Raw genomic sequence first — 20,547 nt, 5'->3', positions numbered from 1 at the left:
CAAACGATGGAAATTGTTGCCAGACATTAATTGCTTCATAATATGCAATATGTTTTTATTTGTTTTTGAAAAGCATTTGGACTATTATTTCTAAAATTAAATAGAATAATATTTTTGGAAGAATTTCAATTTCTGACCTTTATTATAATTGATAATTAAAGATTTGTTAAATTTTAATTAGTATCTTGTGTACGTCAAATTGAAAATTCGTATCTAAACTTTTTGATTGGTTTTAAATAACATTCTCGTGTGCCTTAATGTTCTACTAAATATTCATGATGCTGCACTATCTACAAATTCTGTGAATATGGTTATAACCTTGGATTTAATAGCAATTCATCATTCCTCTGTCCGACAATTTACTGACCACATAACTTTCATTTAGCGTGCCAAAATAACTTATTTAATGAGGTACTTGACTTGAACTATTATTGACCATCTTGCATCTAAGATAAAGTTCGTTATTCTTACGAATCTGTATTTATTTTACTTGTGTTTTTCTTCTGATTTATTTGAAATTTATATCCAATTTACTTTTAATTATCTTAATAAACTATAAACATATACTATTGTTTTACTGAGATCTAATTTATTTCAATTTCTAATCATGTCTAAAAACGTCCCACATCCTTTCATAACACTAATCTCAAACTGAATTTTTGTCCCCTTAGCGTAAAATTGTCAATATTTTGAGTTAGAACTGGTAGACTTTTCAATTATTTTCACATTATATTGTCCAACTAACAGTACACTACATTTTCAAACTCTTTGAGATGGAGCAAGTGATATTTTTATAACTTGAATGTAGTGCCTAAAGGAATGCAATGCGAAAAAAACTGTGTTCTCGGATTTGATTCCAAGCGATCACAACACAGTCATGTATACAGGCGTTATACCATTTTTTTTATTGGTTTTTTTTAAATACATAAATTAGGCTGTAGGTTGAATATTTGAATGAATGGGTAAATCGAAAAGTTGGTTGTAAGATAATTCACACATAACGTTAGTTATAACGCAAAGTTAAGTGTGTGTATATGTTTATTTGAACATATTACATTGTAATCTTAAATGCATTTTTAAGACTCTAACATTATTTGAATTGTCTTCCTTTGACCAAACAAATATCATCACGTCACCAGAGTTTGTTTAAATATTATACTAATGAATTCACTAAAAGAGCAACAGGAATGCTTTTATGAGACTCGCACACTATTTGAATTGTCTTCTTTTCTTTTTACCAGAAAGTATCTAGAACTAATATCGTACCATATCCGAAACTAAAATTTTGCATTTTTGTTCTTCAGAATACTAGTATACTGTAGCATTTTAACCTTTTCATGAATGTGACCTACCGAATTAGACTACTTACCGGGTTTGCAATAACATGAGCAACACGACGGGTGCGGCGTGCCACATGTGGAGCAGGATCTGCTCACCCTTCCGGAGCACCCGAGATCACCCCCAGTTTTTGGTGGGGTTCGTGTTGCTCAGTCTTTAGTTTTCTATGTTGTTTCGTGTTTACTATTAAACCCCGTTCACACTAGCTTTTTTTTTAATTTATCTAATTTGAATCGATCAAAATAAAACCAGTTATTGTTCACATTATCTTTAATCATAACGATCTCTATCGGTCTAATATAAAAAGAACTGATTTATGAAATTCATGTGTCTATGCACTATTACTGATACACAAACTTGAAAAAAAAATATGGATAAAGTTATTGTTACTCTTCAATCACAATTTAAAATTTTGATACTGGTGTTATTGCAGTTTTCTTTAATTTTGAAAAAAAAAATTGTAGCTACAAAGTTTCAACATACGAAATGCTGCGATTCCTGAAAAGAAAAAAAAATCAACATAAGAAAAAAAGACAAAAAATTCGCAAATTTCTGCTACGGCGAAGACAACATGTTGCCAGTTTGTTTTAAAGGTCTGTTAACAACGCAATAATGGTAAAACAACGAACCTCTGATATAGTTTTGCCGCTATTCATGCGCATACGTTATTTTCGATTCAATCGTACTGGTTTAAACCGATATGTGCGTTCACATTTAACGTAAGAACGGTTTACTTTAGATCGATTCAAATAAAACCACCTCTTTTGAAGAGTCGATTCAAAGCGTTTACATTAGCCCTTAAACCGATCTAAAGTGAATCGGTCTAGTTTAATAAAATGTCCTAGTGTGAACGTGGTCTCATTTTTCTGTTTGTCTTTTTATATAAAAATGTCCTAGTGTGAACGTGGTCTCATTTTTCTGTTTGTCTTTTTATTTTTAGCCGTGACGTTGTCAGTTTATTTCCGATTTATGAGTTTGACTGTTCCGCTGACATCTTTCACCCTCTTTTAACAAAACGTCGAAACTGTCGTTCAAAATACTTACTGCAACAATATCAATAAACAGATTTATCGCTTTAGAATACAGCATTTTTAAATTTTAAACTTTTACCTGATAAGATAAAAAAAAACAACGTCTGATTACATTTTTTCTTCGTAAAATCACATATCATAGAGAAATTAGAGTCTATGATATTGAGTCAGAAACCCAACTACATAAAACAACTTGGCAACGCTTTCTAAAATTTAAACATTTTGATTGTGTTTCTGTATGAAATACGAATCATTGGCATCTCGATAGACTTAGTGCTCCAGTAATTTTGATGGAAGAATTGAAGTCTAAAATCCAGTGCCACAAACAACATGTATAAAGAACGAGCATCTGAAAATTTGATATGAATATAAGATACCCAATTTTGTTTAAGACCAACACACTTTTCAAATGTTTAAAACCTCTGGATCACCATGCAACAGTACACAGGAAGACATGCCCCTTTAACGTGACATCGAGCCGACCAGTCTTTACACTTACTTAGTACTCACATAATGCCGCGTGCATAAAGTAGTCAATGCAATAAATTGCAGCGCAGTCTGGATACTGCAAGCTCGGTAATAAGTGGTTTTATGACAGAATTAATGTGCATTCTATTTTGGAAATTAAGATTTTAGAAAGTGCCAGATGAAAAAAAAAGAAAATCCTGATGACGGCAAAATCTGGACACGGGCTTTGGACGCATGACGTGTTGTTTTCATTGTTTATAGTTACCGCGAGTTGCCATCGCATAAACTACATGAAGAGTGAAAATTGCGAATGAAATGCTCATCTAGAGTCCTGTCTTTCCTGAACTACGTAAATTACTCGACCTAGCATGATTTGCATAGAGAGTCGGTCCTCCGTGAATTGCACCAAAAAATAGACCTCGCATGAACATCTTATAGAGTCGGACCTCGCATAAACTGCACACATTGTCGGACATTATTTTAACTCAGACTTACATCTATGTTGTAGTGGTTACATCACTGTCCAAGGTTAGGGGAGGGTTGGCACCTACTATTTTTTTGTTTCAGTTTGGTTTATTTTTGAGAATTGACTCATTGGCAATCATACCACATCTTTTTATTTTTACAGTACACATGTCATTGAAAATAAGAAATAAGAAAAATGTTTTGAATAATCTAAAACTGGCATGGTCTATTGTTGGTGTTATTTATCTGTGTCAGCGTAAAAATGTCACTTGTATGCTTAAAAAACTAGACATAACAAAATTATAATCATTTATTTAAACATTTTCAGTGGCGTAGTTTCCTTCAATAAGAGGCAACTTGAATGATGAAACTGCCTCGTATACATGTAAGTATTTGACCAAGAAAAAAATTAGGAAGATAAATAGTAAATCTTCAATGCGTATTTGAAAAATACGGTGGTTTAAATTTTAACATTTGGCTTTCTTCTGTAACACAAGGAATTCTACCCATAAACGTAAGTCTAATAACTCATTTCAAGTGAGGACAATTGGGAAAAAGTAAAAACACAAAAATACTGAACTCCGAGGAAATTTCAAAAAGGAAAATCAAAAATTAAAAGGCAAAATCAAAAGTCCAAACACATCAAACGAATGGATAACAACTGTCATATTCCTGACTTGGTACAGGCATTTTCTAATGTAGAAAATGGTGGATTGAACCTGGTTTTATAGCTAGCTAAACCTCTCACTTGTATGACAGTCGCATCAAATTCCATTACATTGTCAACGATGCATGAACAAAACAAACATACTCAAAGAGTAAAAATGTCAAAAATAGGGGTACAACAGTCAATATTGTGTTATCATCTTAATATCACTACATAAACAACAAATGTAACAAAGTAGCACAAAAAGGCATACATCAAATTTAACATTTTCATTTTGCTTTTCTTATACGGCTGAATTTATCTATGTAAAGTCTACCCATAAATGAAAGAAGGTTTTCATTACTGGTGTAAAATTGCGCGTTTGAAATTCGCACAGGTAGACATAAAAATAATTTTGTCGTATGACGGCATACATAAATGCAGACTCACGTAAAGTAGATATAACAAAAAACAGACTTACAGTAAAAATAATAAATAAAATTAAAAACCAATTGTTCAAAGAACCATTGATGGTCTTTCCACCAGTTAAGACCTTTTTATATAAAAATATTAAAATTTGGTTTTAAATGTCAATTTTAGGGCCAAATGACAACTTATTGAACGCTTATTAAAAAGATATATGGTTTCTATAAAAAAAAATATATAGAAAAGGGAGATAATCTTTTACTTCCGGTTTAAAAAGTTTACTTCCGGTATTGTTTGATAGTTTACTTGACACTGATTCCAAAAATATATGGTTCTATATACTTTTACATTGATTTAGTACAAAAAAATAGCTACTTCCTGTTTACAAAAGGTCACTTCCGGTTGTGTTTTTTAAGGTCACATTGCTTACAACTTAATGCAAAAAGTCCCATGACTTTATCATGTATACATATGAGGTAAAAGCAAAGGTCAAAATCTAGAACGTGAATTTTGTCTATGACCTTGAGCTCAATTTCAAGGTCAACAACCAAGGACCTAAAATCAAAAGACCTTAGGCCTCTACTTTATATTGCTAATGAGTTATATTACCATACAACTAATATAAGATATAAAAGGGGGGAAAAGTCGCATCAAATGTTTACGTACCCTTTTAACTAAAATTTACGTGTTACGCCATGTCGCAACACACATTTTGTGCAAACATTTTGTCAATGTCTTAAAGGATTTCTGAAAAGAAGAGATAACAAGCCAAAATCATATTTTTGAACATGACCTTGACCTTTGACCTTGACCTCATTTTCATTTTGTTGGACCAAAGACCTTAAATCAAAGACCCTAGGCCTCTATCACTAATGGTTTTCCAGTAACAAATTTATTTCATTTATTTCAATACAAAAGGGGAAATAACTCTCATATGGAGTCTTCGTAAAGCTTCGATGAAAATTAAACGTAACATCCTGAGGACATAACGAGCAATTTGGAAAAATAAATTTGTCGCTTTCTTTTACGGTTACGGAGGAGATCTGATAACAAGAAAAACAGTGTTTGGGGAGATAACTCTTACAAAGAAAAGTGTTCGGTTAAACAGGGTCAGTTTCAAAAGTGTATAGACTGTATGATATCATATACAAAAAAACTAAGCGACATCTTTTGAAACATTTTTACACCGCAAGAAAAAAATTAGGCGGAAGAAAAAAAAAATAATCAGAACAAATTCAATAGGTCTTTCCACAAGAAAGGTGGAAAGACCTAATAATGGTGTGGTTCAAAGTATGACGGGACACATAAGTACAGTTTCACGTCAAATACGGCTGAATTTATCTATGTAAAGTCTACCCATAAATGACCGACCCTGATATAAGTTTTATCAACAATGACACGTATGAACTTTTTTGTAAATCTTGATTAGTACTCAGCGGTACGACTTTTCCACCTCCAAAGACAAGCATTTTGGCAATATTTTCTTTCAAATAATTTATTTTGCACCGACAATGCATATTTTGTAAGGGAGGGGACAAGTTTTTTTATAAACCAACAATTTTTAACCGTAGATTTTTTGTTTAACCTCAATGTCGTTTTTATCATAGTGTTCTAAGTTTCATTGACACCCCGCCCGCACCCCACCCCATTCCTTCCCCCACATCCCATTTTCCTCTCTCTTTATTTTTTTTAACTTATCAACAATCAACTATATAAAAAAAAAAACATTCCCACCTTAAAAACAAGTCCTGGTTTTTTATGATATTTTTATGGTTTATTGCGCTTAATTACCAACAATGAAGATGAATAATTCAAATTTAACCGCGTATATACCTCTACATTGTTACCATTGTATATTATTATTGTATTTTAAAAATAGACGAACTACATAGTATATGCGTGCGCATATTTAAATGTGACTTTGTTGTAAAGGTATGTATATTTAGGAGTAGACTTATCTTCTGTATATTTGTACTTCCGCATATATTACAGGTTAGACTAGTTTTATTGTGACAGATATTGAAATGTATTTTTAAAAATATGTTCGATACAAAATATATTCTTCCATCGATATTCTACTTCCATCACTAGTCTACGCTACGAAAGTTCAGACAGTCATCATGGTTATGGAAGTATGACGATTGTTGTAGCGTAGATGTAATATGGTTGTTATGAGCTCTTTTTACTTTTAGTTTACAGCCCCTCAATAATTGGTCAGTTAATTAGTGTGTGTGTGTGTATGTGTATATGTATGTCGTTATAAAGAAGATGTGCTTCACTTGTATCAAGTATTCTACAGGAGATTTTGTATGTTCATGCTACAACTTGATAATTTGATAAGCCGATTTTTGGAAATACGAAATGAAAGTGGGGCGCAATCACCATGATCACTCAGCAATATTATGTTATTCATTAATCATGTTAATGATTTCGTACAGATTTCTGAAAAGCATGAAGCATAAATAGTTCTTATATATTCACATCTCCGAAATGAAAACATTGAAGAAATATTATTTTAAAAATGAAACTAAAATAATTTTACAGCCTAAAACTGTGCCCTTTTTACTACGAAGTTTCGATAATAATTAATCCAAAAGAATTATATCATAATGAAACGTGAATAAATTTTTAAGTTCTATATTTTTTTATTTGATTTTTTTTGTGTTTTGACGCCACTGTTAAGCACCACATTTAGGCTATTTCGTGGCGGCCAGTTTTTATTGGTAGAGGAAGCCGGAGTGCCCGGAGAAAACCACCGACCTTCGATAGGAAAACTGACAATCCTAGTCAATTAAGATTGGAGTCGAGTGCACCTGCACGAGCGGGGTTCGAACTCACAACCTCGGTGTTGACTGACTAGTGATAACAGTAGTAACTATTTAGACCACTCTGCCATCGAGGTTCCAACTATATTTTTTTAATTTTTTTTTTTATAATTTGAGATAAAATTTATTTATTACCATTAGTAGTTGTTACTTTATCATATGGGATAAAAATCATTCAAAAAAATCAATTCGTGTTGGCCCCAGATGACTTTTAAATTGTAAATATCATTGAAAAAGCTCCAAATTATCTCCCTTTGGTGCAAAAATGCCATTTTTTTGGCATTAAAATTGAAAAATCTTTTTTTAACTCATCGGTGAACTATACTTTTTATTATAACTTTTCAAATAAGCTGTACTTAAACTAAACTATTGTAAAATTTGAGCGATTTCTGTAATCAAGTTCTTTTTTTATTTCGATATTACCTCTATTTCTCCCATTAGTTCAATAGAAAAAAAGTACCTTTACAAAAATGTATGCCTCTTTCGATAGCAGATTGTGAGCGTAAATGAACAGTCCCACCATTTTTTTATTTTATTTTTCTATTAAGTATAAAATAAGTTTCATTTACAGAAAAATAAAACGAAATCTTATATTAAATTTTAAAAAAAATGATTAAGACCCGCAAACCCACTTTTACAGACCTTCTAAAATTCAAACTGACCATTATTCCGTGCGTTCATCGTGTATCGTGCGTGTTGCGTGCGTGCATCGTGCGTGTATCGTGCGTGTACCAATCGTGCGTTCATCATTCATCGTTCCGTGTATTTTCCGTGTAACGTGCGTGCATCGTGTATTCTCAATCGTGTATCGTGCGTGTATCGTGCGTGTATCGTGCGCTCATCAAACATTTATTCTTAACCGTGTATCGTGCGTTCATCAATCATTCATTCTTAACCGTGTATCGTGCGTTCGTCAATCGTGTATAATTGTGTAGATCAGATAACGTGCATTTGTGAAACGTTCATCTCTAATTGTGTAACGTTCATACATTGCGGTTTTTATATGATAGTCGGTTATAGAGCGGTTAAAGTATATGTATATATATATAATATATATGTATGTTCCGACTTTAAATAAAATTTACAGTCATACTTACTTTCTTGTAGATTCTTAATTAACTTCATCAGTACATAACGTTCATACAGATTCATGACTTTTTGTGTAAATATTTTATCATCTGTAAAGATTTTGTGGTTATTCGGTGAATCTTGGCTGGGACTGACACATTTTGATATAATGAAAATGTTGTACGTTCAAACAATAACATGATATTGACATTTCTACGACAGAAGAGTTAAAATTGGAATTTCTATTCAACTGAGCGAAAATGGACTTAAAAATATACTGTTGGCCAACTGGTATTTGTTAAAAATATTCTGTCAATTAAAAACAAATGTGTTTTTGCAAAATTTAAATGTGGGGTAGCTCCACTAAAAAAATAGAAACTGGAAAGTATGAAAGAAAAGAAGTCCACGAGATGACATGTGTTGTAGCTCTACTACTGAAGATGAACTTCATGTCATTATAAAATGCCCATTATAGTATAATATTATACATTTTAATGAACATTTTAACCCGCGGCTATAATTATCAGATAGCGAAAATTTAATATTTTTATTTAATTACGGCAATGTTGCTGCTATAGTCGCCAAAAACACCAACAATATTTTATTGAAAAGAAACTATACAAATCCTTGGTTGTAAATCCTAGGTAGATTATAATTCTTCGCTTATTTGGCAAATTCCTATGCTACTAAGATATTTCGAAATATTTAAGTTTTGATAAATACCATTATAAATATCATGTTTGTCTTAGTTTCTGATGGTCACATGCACGTTATGTTATTTCATTGAGAAAATACAATATACAAGATTGTCGGGTAAATGTGGATTGCGGATTAAAATGTTAAATGTCAAACATGAATTAACAAATTAAACTGAGGCGAATTAACACAAATATGTATATTCTCTTCAACAGTGTTTGAATTCTCTGTTCTGAATTTCATTTAAACTAAGCTAAAATGTTTTGTGGAAAATTGAATAAAAATAAACATTACATGTATTTGAAGGCATTATTTTAATTAAACAAATATAAGATCACGCAAATATATCATGTATTATTTTAAATTGAGGAACTTTTAAAACTTGAAATTGGATTTACAAGTTTAAGATATAATCTAAATAATAATGGTTGCCTATCAATGACACCGTTTTTAATGTATTGTCTAAAAGATTATTATCCGAAAAATAATTCACAATAAAACGTTGTTACTGACTAGGTTGGTCCCCTCCGTAAAACATTCAGTATGCCTTCGGAACATACAAATATTAAGGTATTGTCAAGAATTTCAATAACGGCCGGGAAACAAACTAGTTGTTAACCTTCTATGAATATTAAAGAATGACGGATGTTTTTTTTCGGTACGTCTAAGGAATCCTTAGTGCACTTAGGCTTTGACTATACAATGCCACTAAGGAATAGAAGGAGTGCTGTTATATGTATTATTTTTATATATCATGTTAGAGATTGATATTTAATGCATACATTTCAAATTTTACAGAAAAATAATCATAAATAAACGAGATATTCAACATTATTTAGACACGTGCCGATTTTTCTTTGATATGCCGAAAATCAATGAACCGTTTGACACGTGCCAAATAACATATATATATATATAGCAACTGATTTAACAATGACGATCTTTTTTATTTTAAGTAATTTAAAACAATTGTATCGAAAAGATTTATGCTTCAAATATTTAATTAATGTGTTGTTCTTATTTAAAATGATGAAAAGGACAAATAATTTTGCTGTTGTTTCATTTCTTTTGCAACAAAATTGTTTGCCATAGGAGCACGACTTTGATGTGCGCCAACTTATAAATAAGAGTGTGGTCAGCTTGTTAAAATGTTTATGTAAGATATACGGAGAAAAAAGGAATATATATATTTATAAGTGTTTTGTTTTTATTTTAATTCCGACAAAGATGCGTGTAAATACAAATGGTTTCACTAAAAATATGAGTAAATTCCGAAAACCATCATAAGAAACAACTATGTTAAGTTTCATGAAATGGATAAGCAGTTCTCAAGTTACAGTGCGACATGCGGACGGACGGACGCCGGACATTTGTATACCATAAAACGTCCCGTCAAAATATTGACGGGCGTGTAAAAAAGCGTAGTGCGCCCGTATGTCAGAAAGAAATCTGATTTGTATGTTTTTTGTCGAGTCTTCGACTTTAGTCGAAAAAGCGAGAGTAAGCGATCCTACATTCCGTCGGCGTCTTTGAAATTTTAATGACCGTTTCTTAAACTATCCTGGATTTCTATTAAATTGGACAGAAGCTTGTTAATAATCATAAGATAGTATCAAGAAGTTTTAAAACACTTATTAGATTCATAAACTGTCCTGGGTTTTTATCAAACTTGGACAGAAGCTTTTTTCAATCAAAAGATAGTATCAACAGGAATATTTTATTGATTTATTTCCTCATTTTTTTTAACAAATTGTCTGTTTAACATATTGTATGGGAAAATTTATGAAATAATTACTGTGGTGTGTTCATTACTCACTGTTGAAGGCCGTGGGGTGACTTATGGTGAAAACTTCTGTGTCATTTTATTTCTTGCGATGAGTTGTCTCATCCCCAAGCATACCACATCAGTTTCTTGTTATGAAAACTTCAACACGTATTTTCAAAAACTTTAAGAACGATTGTACGAATATGTATTGAAACCTCGTAACCGGCTTCAACATGTTCATGTGTGGACAAGTATCATTTGCAAATATTTAAAACACGTATTCAAAATGGTGATTAACTGGAAACAACAAAGTATTAATACCAGAATTTGTGAAAACGCTCCACGAACAACTCAAGCTGACGACTTTGGCGCAATGGAGTGCGATGGTATATAAAACGCGGGATATCTTAATTAAAGTCTACATATGTGCAATTATTATGAGCAGTATATTTGTTTCAATGTCAGTATAGAAAGCATTTTTTTTAATTTGTTTTTTTTAGGGATGCACCCAGTTGCATCTTTTCATTTAATATATATTTACGTGACGTAACCTCGAAAGATTAGTCACATCACTAAAAACAATAAGGGAAATGAAACTTCTTCTCGTATGTTGCACTTTGGGTAATAGTTCTCTTCGACAAAATACTGCCTTGAACTCAATTTTGGTATAAATATAAAGAAGCCAAAATTTAGTTCTGAAATGTATATTTTTGTAAACTCTAAAAGCTAGGTAGCATATCCCTTAATTGATATAGGCTCTTAAATTCGACAATGTTTAGAGACAGTGCTAGGGCTGTTAGCAAGTCAAGGTCGCTAAACTCTCATTACCCGTTTAGAGATTTTCTGAAAATACAATGGCTTTTGCCTTATTCGAAACAAAAACATTAGCAAATATAACAGGTGGCCTTCGGCTGTCAATTGTTCTTTTCGGGTTGTTGTCTCTTTGACACATTCCCGATTTTCATTCTTAGTTTTAAAATAAATACAATTGTCAGTTCAAAATACATTTAAGAAGTCAGTGCGTTGATACATATTATATTCTACTGAATTTACTATATCCGTTATCATTACGTAATATACACAATGTATATATTATATAAGTCCTGTGTCCAGGTGGAAATAACGGGCCGTAATAACAATATGTGATTTGTATGTCAGGTGAAAGTGACAACGGGTGGTATGTATACTAAAATGTTTATCGTCTTCCATTATACATGAGGGTGTGAATGGGGGTTTATAGAAGGAAATTATAGACAAAAAAATAAAGAATACAAAAAATAACCAGACAAATAGAAAAGAAAATGATGAGGTACTAGAATATATGGAATAAAGAATGATCGGCTAAAGGTAAAACGAATTATAAAAGAAATTGCCTAAAAATATAGAATACAGAAATACTGAATCCCCATTCAGACCCTCATGATCTGACATTTAAAGCTTTAGGACATTTATGCGATACAGTTTTAGACCGACAGTGATTTATTTTACAAAATCAATTTGTACATGTGTATATTATGTGCTAAAAATTATATCTTCATGGGCTAAATTTAAAAGACAAATGGGTTTGAATTATTCGACATTTATATTACATGCACTTAATATTTCGGTTTCTTGGACATTTCTGTCCTTTGAGCAGACACCCTTAACATTTTATGTTTCAAAATATAAAGATATGCAGATTTCGGTAAAGAGATAAGGAATATCTTCGTTACAAAATTGGGTTCTTCCTACATTTGTGTAACAATTCTTTGTTAATAATTGATTTTTGTTAAAAGAAATTGATTTAAGAAAAAACGGTATTTTGGTTGAATATTTATCTAGTTAAAAAAAAGTCGTTAATTTCTTCATAATAGTTGGAACAAAAATCTCCATACGGTTTCAAGCCAAATTTCTAAAAAGAAGGGAAATATGCTCTTAAGCTAATGGTTAAATCTCGAAAAAATGTTAAAATGCTAAAAGTTTTTAAAAAGAAGAGTTTAATGTCTGCTATTTTAGATTAATTCTGCGAATTGTTTTTGTCTGCAAAAACATAAAACAGAGAGATAAAGAGAATCACAACTAATTGAATAAAATGGAGGATTGAAATGGAGAATGTGTCAAAGAGACAACAATCCAACCAAAGAGCAGAAAATGGTGCGTCTAAACACGGCTAAGGACACATAAGTGCACTAATATGTTATAATATGCTACTAAGGACTAAAAGAGTGATGTGCAGTGTAAACAAATTTCTTATCTAGATTGAGATTGATATTTAATGCATATATTCAAATTTAATCAATAAAAGATCACTGATACATTGTAATAATTAAACAATGCCTGTGCCGGTTTTCGTTAATTTTTCCGAAAATCACTGAACTATAAGACACGTGTCAAATTACATAACTGATAACATTATTACCTTAAAAAATGAAAGAAAAAAAATATTTAGAGAGGAAAATTACCCAGACATTTAGATATATTTACCATAAAAATATGTTTTTAAATTTTTAAAAAATCATTTAATATGCATCGGTTTATGATTTAATGAAAACATATAGAAAATTGTTAAGCTGGGTTTTTTTCCAGGAAGGAAAATAATGTTTGCATCGAGAAAAAATAGCCCCTTCCCTCTAAATGATCATTAATTTACCTAAGTGGGAGCTTAAATTTTGGAATCAATCGCGAGGCCTGACTGCCATAAACAGCAGATTACGAACAGCAAACAGTGGATACACTGATTGATATGTATGAAAGACAACGACGGACACAAAATGATTGCACTGAATAATTTCAACTACCATTGAGATAGATTTTTCAAATCTCCTTATTAAATTAGACATGCATTTATAAAAACCCTTGGGATATCTATTACCGTTAGGTTTCAAATTGGAATTTAAAATTGCATTTTCCCAAAGAGTTTTATGTAAAAACCCGTGAATCTCACCTCCTAGAAATTTGAAGTGTCAGCTAAGATGTTTGAAAATATGTATGAATTTTCTTACATACTTGAAATTGAAAAGGAATATAAACACATTCAGTATGTTTACTGTACAAACAAACAAAAGACACCAATTGTGTCTTATATTGTTGAAGTCATTTTTACTGAGAGCAAAATTTGATTAATTGATTATTCAGTAGTTGTTCAAAACGTCCAGTGGCAAACATTTCATGCATATATTCAGGACGAAAAGTCGTTTCAGAAGTATATAATGAAGTGTTTGGTATTACAAATGTTTAAATTTTCTAATTATTTAGTAAATGTCATTTTCTTAGGTAGTTCTAATTAATTTGTACGAATCAAATTTTTTCTGACAAAATAATATCTTTTGCTCTCAATTAACACATACGATTCTGATAACAATGGATAATATAAGGAACTTTGTAACTTAAAAAAAGAAATTATGATTGTTTAATCAGGTGTTATGTCAGTTCGCTTGTGTCAGTCGGATCACTGATTTTCGGCAATATCAAGGAAAAACCGACACGTTCTAAAGATTGTTCAACTACTCATTTATTGGTGAAATTATAACCTAATATGTCCTGTTGATAAGTATATATGTACAGAACTACACAAATTTGCAGTGAATGTTAACATAAAAGTATCAAATAATTTCTGCTATGCTTGTAGTGAAAACGAAAACAGCTTACAATATTTTTTAGATATATACATATATAATCGTTTATAAAATGTATCCGTCAAAGTGAAAAAATATATAACATGTTAAAATACATAGATCATTCATTTATTGCAATCAATTATATCAAACATGTTAGTTAAAATAATTTCTACATTCTAGAACCAGTCACTCTCTGTAGATATAATGCGTCGGACATTGTACATGTTGTATGCATAAAAATAAAATCTCGGTTTTTAACTGTATGAAATAAAATTAGTATTAAAGAGTTTCGCGGAACACAATGTCTCGCCTTCGTTTGCCGTAAACTTGAACTCTCATGGTGAGGGTGAACAAAATCAAGACACTATATTTTGATTGTTATGAGCTTCTGTCCAAGTTCACAAATATTTCCGGTGCCTATAAAATAGCCGACTTTAATTAAGTTATTTGAATCTGAGCTGGAAAAATAGCATATTATCTATTATGGTGGTATCGGCAAAACAGCTACAAGTATTGCCTTTAATGAAAATGCATATCAATTTTAAATACTATTCTAAATAAAATAGCTTTGAGAATCGTGTAAAAAACGTTCGTTGTTTAGTCGTCAATGAATCATTCAACGTGCGTGTATCGTGCGTGTATCGTGTATTTATCATTCATCGTGCATCGTGCGTGTATCGTGCGTTCATCATTCATCATTCATTTTGCGTTAATCCTCCGTGTAACGCTCATCGCTCATCGTGCGTGTATCGTGTATCGTGCGTGTACCGTGCGTGTATCGTGCATTCACCGTGCGTGTATCGTGCGTGCGTGTATCGTGCGTGTGGTCAGTTTGAATTTTAGAAGGTCTGTAAAAGTGCGAAAAGTACAAAGGTCTATCATATGCATTTAGAATATATACAAATGCATGTTTGACCCCGCCATATTATGTTTGTGTCTGTCCCAAGTCAGGAGCCTGTAATTCAATGGTTGTCGTTTGTTTATATGTTACATATTTTTTTTTCGTTCATTTTTTTTATATAAATAAGGCCGATAGTTTTTTTCGTTTGAATTGTTTTACATGGTCATTTCGGGACCTTTTATAGCTGACTATGCGGTATGGGCTTTGCTCATTGTTGAAGGCTGAACGGTGACCTATAGTTGTTAATTTCTGTGTCATTTTGGTCTCTTGCGGAGAGTTGTCTCATTGGCAATCATACCACATCGTCTTTTTTATATAAAAATGTACTTAGCACCATAACACATGCATACACACACACACATCGCAATCGGATTATAAAGGATTTCTTTTTTTTATGCCACCGCCGTAGCGGAGGAGGCTTTTAATTTAACTGTTTTATCCTTATCCGTCTGTACGTCCCAAAGTTGTTTCCGTTCTCTTACATGAGTTTTGTCTCAAGCAAATGAAATGAGACTTATACACAATACAAAGTACTACAAAACACAGATGAAGATTGGATATTGGGAGCATCAATTAACCCGATCTAGAGTTATGTCCCTTTATAAACAAAACTAAAAATGCTGAATTTTTCGTTTCCCTTCTCCAACTTTAGTTTACCTCGAACCTTTACCTGATTGCTTAAAAGTATTACTTTTATTTTCAATGTTGTCAATTATTATGGCGGCACGCACACTCTTTCGTTGTGTATTCATACGCCAACATGTGTGTAAGTTGTTATTGTAAAAATAAATAATATAAAAAGTTCTTTGAGCCTTATTTTTGATAGAAATTTGTTTATAATGAATGGCAACAATTTATTTTGAATTTATTGAACCATAAAAATATTTTTTTACTCTCCACAGTTTACATAATCCGCTTCGCGGATTGTTCGATGTGAAGAGTGAAGATTTTATGGGTCAATACATTCAAAATAAATAACAGCCATTCATTAAATAACATAAAATACTGTTAATTCATTAATTTTCGTGGGTACTTATTTTGCTGAATTTAGGAAATATTTTATTTTCTTGAATACATGATTTCGTTGTTTTTCTAAAGTTTGTATTCAAGCTGATAGGAAATGTGGACTTCATTCAACACTTAAATTTGTGGTTCATCTATTACAATGAATTTCCAAGAAAATTGTTACTCAAATAATAGGGAAAAAAGTAAAATAAACATTCAAACTCCAAGGAAAATTCGAGACGGAAAGTCCCTTATCAGATGACAATATCAAAAGCTCAAATACAATTCAAACAAATGGAAAACAATTATCATCTTACTGACTTTGTAAAGACATTTCCTTGTGTAGAAAACGATGGATGTAACATGGTTTTATAGTTAGCTAAACCACTAAATCCACAATAAGATGGTACATAATAGCAGATAATGACCAAGTATATAGTCCTACAAATTGGAATTAAACAGATTTAGGCGTATAACTAAAAAGTATCTCCATGTTGTAGGTATGAAACGCGGAATACCAATAGAATCGATGTGTCCTTAATACCGTTATATTTTCTATGCATGTGAAGTGAATTTGTTTAATTGATCGATACCACATATCGTTTCCTGTTTTTATATAATTCCTGCACTTTGTGCATTTATAGTATTTTGTACTATTAATGCAATATTTAACATTTATTTGTTTCAGGAGAATGGCGACTAATTCGACTACTAATATTTGTAGTATATGTGATTTTCGTCAGGTGACTAATCCATCGGTAATTTGGTGTTCCGAATGTGACGAAGGCCTTTGTAAAGAATGTACCGAACATCACAGCATCTCAAAGGCAACTAGGGGACATAGTACAGTTTCTATCGATACATACAAGAAATTACCGCCATCAATTCTAGCTATTACAAAAACTTGCGAAAGACACAACGAAAAGTTTCATATATACTGTTATAAGCACGATAGCCCATGCTGTAAAAAGTGCATCGTTGAGACCCACAACGAGTGCAAAGAACTCTTTGATATTGACGATGCGGTAAAAGATGTAAAATCATCAAATGCTTTCTTGGAAGTCGAACTCACCTTGGCAGAAATTTCTGAAAATCTTAAAAGAATTCGAAAAGACCGTGAAGAGAATTTGACCTCAATCAAGGAAACAAGAGATAAAGTCGAGTCAGCAATAAATATGACTAAGTTAAAGATTGTTAATAATCTTGATGAACTGCAAGATAAACTATTGAAAGAACTCAACAAAACAGAGAAATCGGAGAGCAACCAAATTAACAAATTGTTAACATCAGTACAACAAGCAGAAAAAGACGTAAAAATAACATAGCGAGCATAAGCAACATGCATCAGACCTGCAGGCATTCATTGCGCTAAAACAAATCGATCGTGATGTAGACGAAAAAGATAAATTTGTTCAAACACTAGTAAACAGCAAATACGTAAATCACACTATTTTGTCTTGGAAGATTAGCTCTGATTTGAAAAATGTCAATACCGGTTTCACAACGTTTGGAAAAATTGTTGTTGAGTCTAAATCAAGTGGCATTACTTTTGCAAGGAGAAAAAACCAGCAAGCTCAGACCATGGTTAACAATCCGGTATCGAGACCTGTCAACACTAGCGCTAGCGATGTATTAATGAATTCGAAAAGAATCAAGATCCAGCATAACGACTGCAAACAATCTTAGCGATAGAGCAGTATGCGACCTTATTAGTCAACACAACTTCACCAGAACCGTTTGAAGAGGAGCGATCGTTGTCATTGCTTAGTTCAAACCGACAATCTCAAATAAACTTAGAATCTCCGCCCAGGAAATGACACATGTGCGTGTAAAATACAGATACAAAACACGAAAATTGATCTTCATCAACGGTCTTATTATGTTCACGGATATTTACATTAATAGCATGTGGTAATTTTATCGTATATGCATGTATTAATTCATTTAAAATTCTGTTAAAGGATAAAGGTGCTTAATCTGGAATCGTTCTTCGAAAATTATATTCGTTACACCTGTATACATGCATTTTCAGTTCAGCAGCAGTATAATGTGCATCCTTTATTTTTATCTTGTCTGCTTAAAAGTATATTCAAAGGAGGGCGCACAAACATAGTCTCTATTTGAACCACTCGTGAAATCAAATTTTTCAACTATGACACGCCTGAACGTTTTCGTAATCTTATATTGTACCCAGCTGTGAAACGACTTTAAACCTTTTCAATCTCTAAAGACATAAAAAAAAAAATTGATAAATATCTTTTAGTCATTGGACAATCAAATCGTTATTGTTTCTTGCATGGGTAAATAAAGGCATAGTAATATACCGGTGTTACAATTCGTAAATTGATGGAGAATAACAATTCCGGGTTACAAACTTAAACTCAGTGAAACACAGCAATTATCAATCAGTCATTATAAAAAGAAAACAAAGGAACAACAGGAACACTGAGGTGCAGCAAAACCAAAGGCCAACATACACCATGTACATAGAAACGAAATATTTGATAACAACTCACACATTCCTGACTTGGTACAGGATATGGTTTTCACGGCTAGTCAAACCCCCTGCTTATAGAATGTCAAAGTTACAAAATGACAACACTACGTGGCAGAAATACAGCACAAACACTCACAAAAACACTCACCATAGGGAAACGCACAAACAAATGATATAATAGTAGACACAACATGCAAACCTATGTACAATAACGAACATCTTCCATCAACGAGACACCAAAATAGTGACGCTCTTGCGTAACAAACATGCAATCTCGAACTTTAAACATTTATACAATTATTTTCACAATATCAGTCCGAACAATTTCATGACATTGATAGTATTAAAATTAATTTTTTGAACTACCAACGATAAGACGTAACACATTATCCAACCGAAACCATAGCAGAAACATAAAAAATGAATACATGAATGTTGAATGTACAAAATACAGAGACACGTCGTATAGCAATTGCAAGTTCACACGTCATGCTCGGTATAAGTCATTCTAGTATCTATGGCGTGGTAAAATGTCATTAATTAGTTAATCATTAGACTCATCGTATAGATCAACCAATTCGTGATGATGTCCATAAAATGTACGGAAGGTCATTTTTGTATCTGTCCTCCTCATAACTCTGTTGGAGAAGTTTCTGCGTAAGGACCACACTCATGTATATAGAGTCATTATAAAGTGTATATGCACGAGCTTAACATATTAACTGACTGACATATGGGTTATACAGTGATAGGACGTCATTTATATATTTGAGGGTAAATTATAGAAATATGCAAGGGTTTTTTTCTTTTTGGTTTTTATATGGTTCTGAATAAATTCTGCTTCATACGAGAACAAAAACAAGTCAGCTGGAAGGGGTGAACAATTAGAATACATTGGAATACCGACTGTCTGTTGAAATATCAATGCTTCAAACTCAATAACTACATGTATATCGTCGATTAAAAAAATTGTATCCTTTGTAAATGATGTTAACGGTCATTTATGATTACAAGTTGTGGTGTTTATTTAAAGCTCTTTTGTGAGACATTGCAAAAGAGGGACGAAAGATATTAAAGTGACAGTCAAACTCATAAATCTAAAATAAACTGACAACGCCATAGCTAAAAATGAAAAAGACAAACAGACAAACAATAGTACACATGACACAACATAGAAAACTAAAGAATAAACAACATGAACCCCACCAAAACCTAGGAGTGATCTCAGGTGCTCTGGAAGGGTAAGCATATCCTGCTCCACATGTGGCACTCGTCGTGTTGTTTATGTGATAACAAATTCGGTAAATAGTCTAATTCGGTAGGTCTCATTCATAAAAGGGAAGGGGATTGTAGTTACGACGTAAGGAACATATCCAATATCATTTGTGAAACGGTCATTCCATAATGGTCAACCAACTCGTGATGGCGTCCGTAAAATTTACGAAGGGATGATTTCAACTTCACCATTTGGAACTCTTGGTTTAACAGCTTCCTTGTGAGCAGCAACCCTCTTTCAAGAAAATCATGATAGGAAATGCAAGCACGGGAATATCGTATCAATTGCAAATAATGAGTTTTACATACGAATACACTATTATAGGAGGCTTAATTTGCTGGAACAACGACATATTTGTCACGTAAAGAGAATAAAGCATCCATAACCCTCGGGTTCTTGGATGGGTTAGAAACCTTTGTGCTAATAGTATATAGTACCTTCTAAATTGCGCTTCTAAATGCATGATCGAATAGCTTTGATCCATTCAGACAAAGTGTCCAGTTCTCGTTCGTCTGGTTCGCGCTTTATCCATTTTCTAGCATAG

This window comes from Mytilus galloprovincialis, chromosome 10 (genome assembly GCF_965363235.1).
Source record: "Mytilus galloprovincialis chromosome 10, xbMytGall1.hap1.1, whole genome shotgun sequence".
Lineage (NCBI taxonomy): Eukaryota > Metazoa > Mollusca > Bivalvia > Mytilida > Mytilidae > Mytilus > Mytilus galloprovincialis.
Note: the sequence above shows the minus strand (reverse complement) of the source record.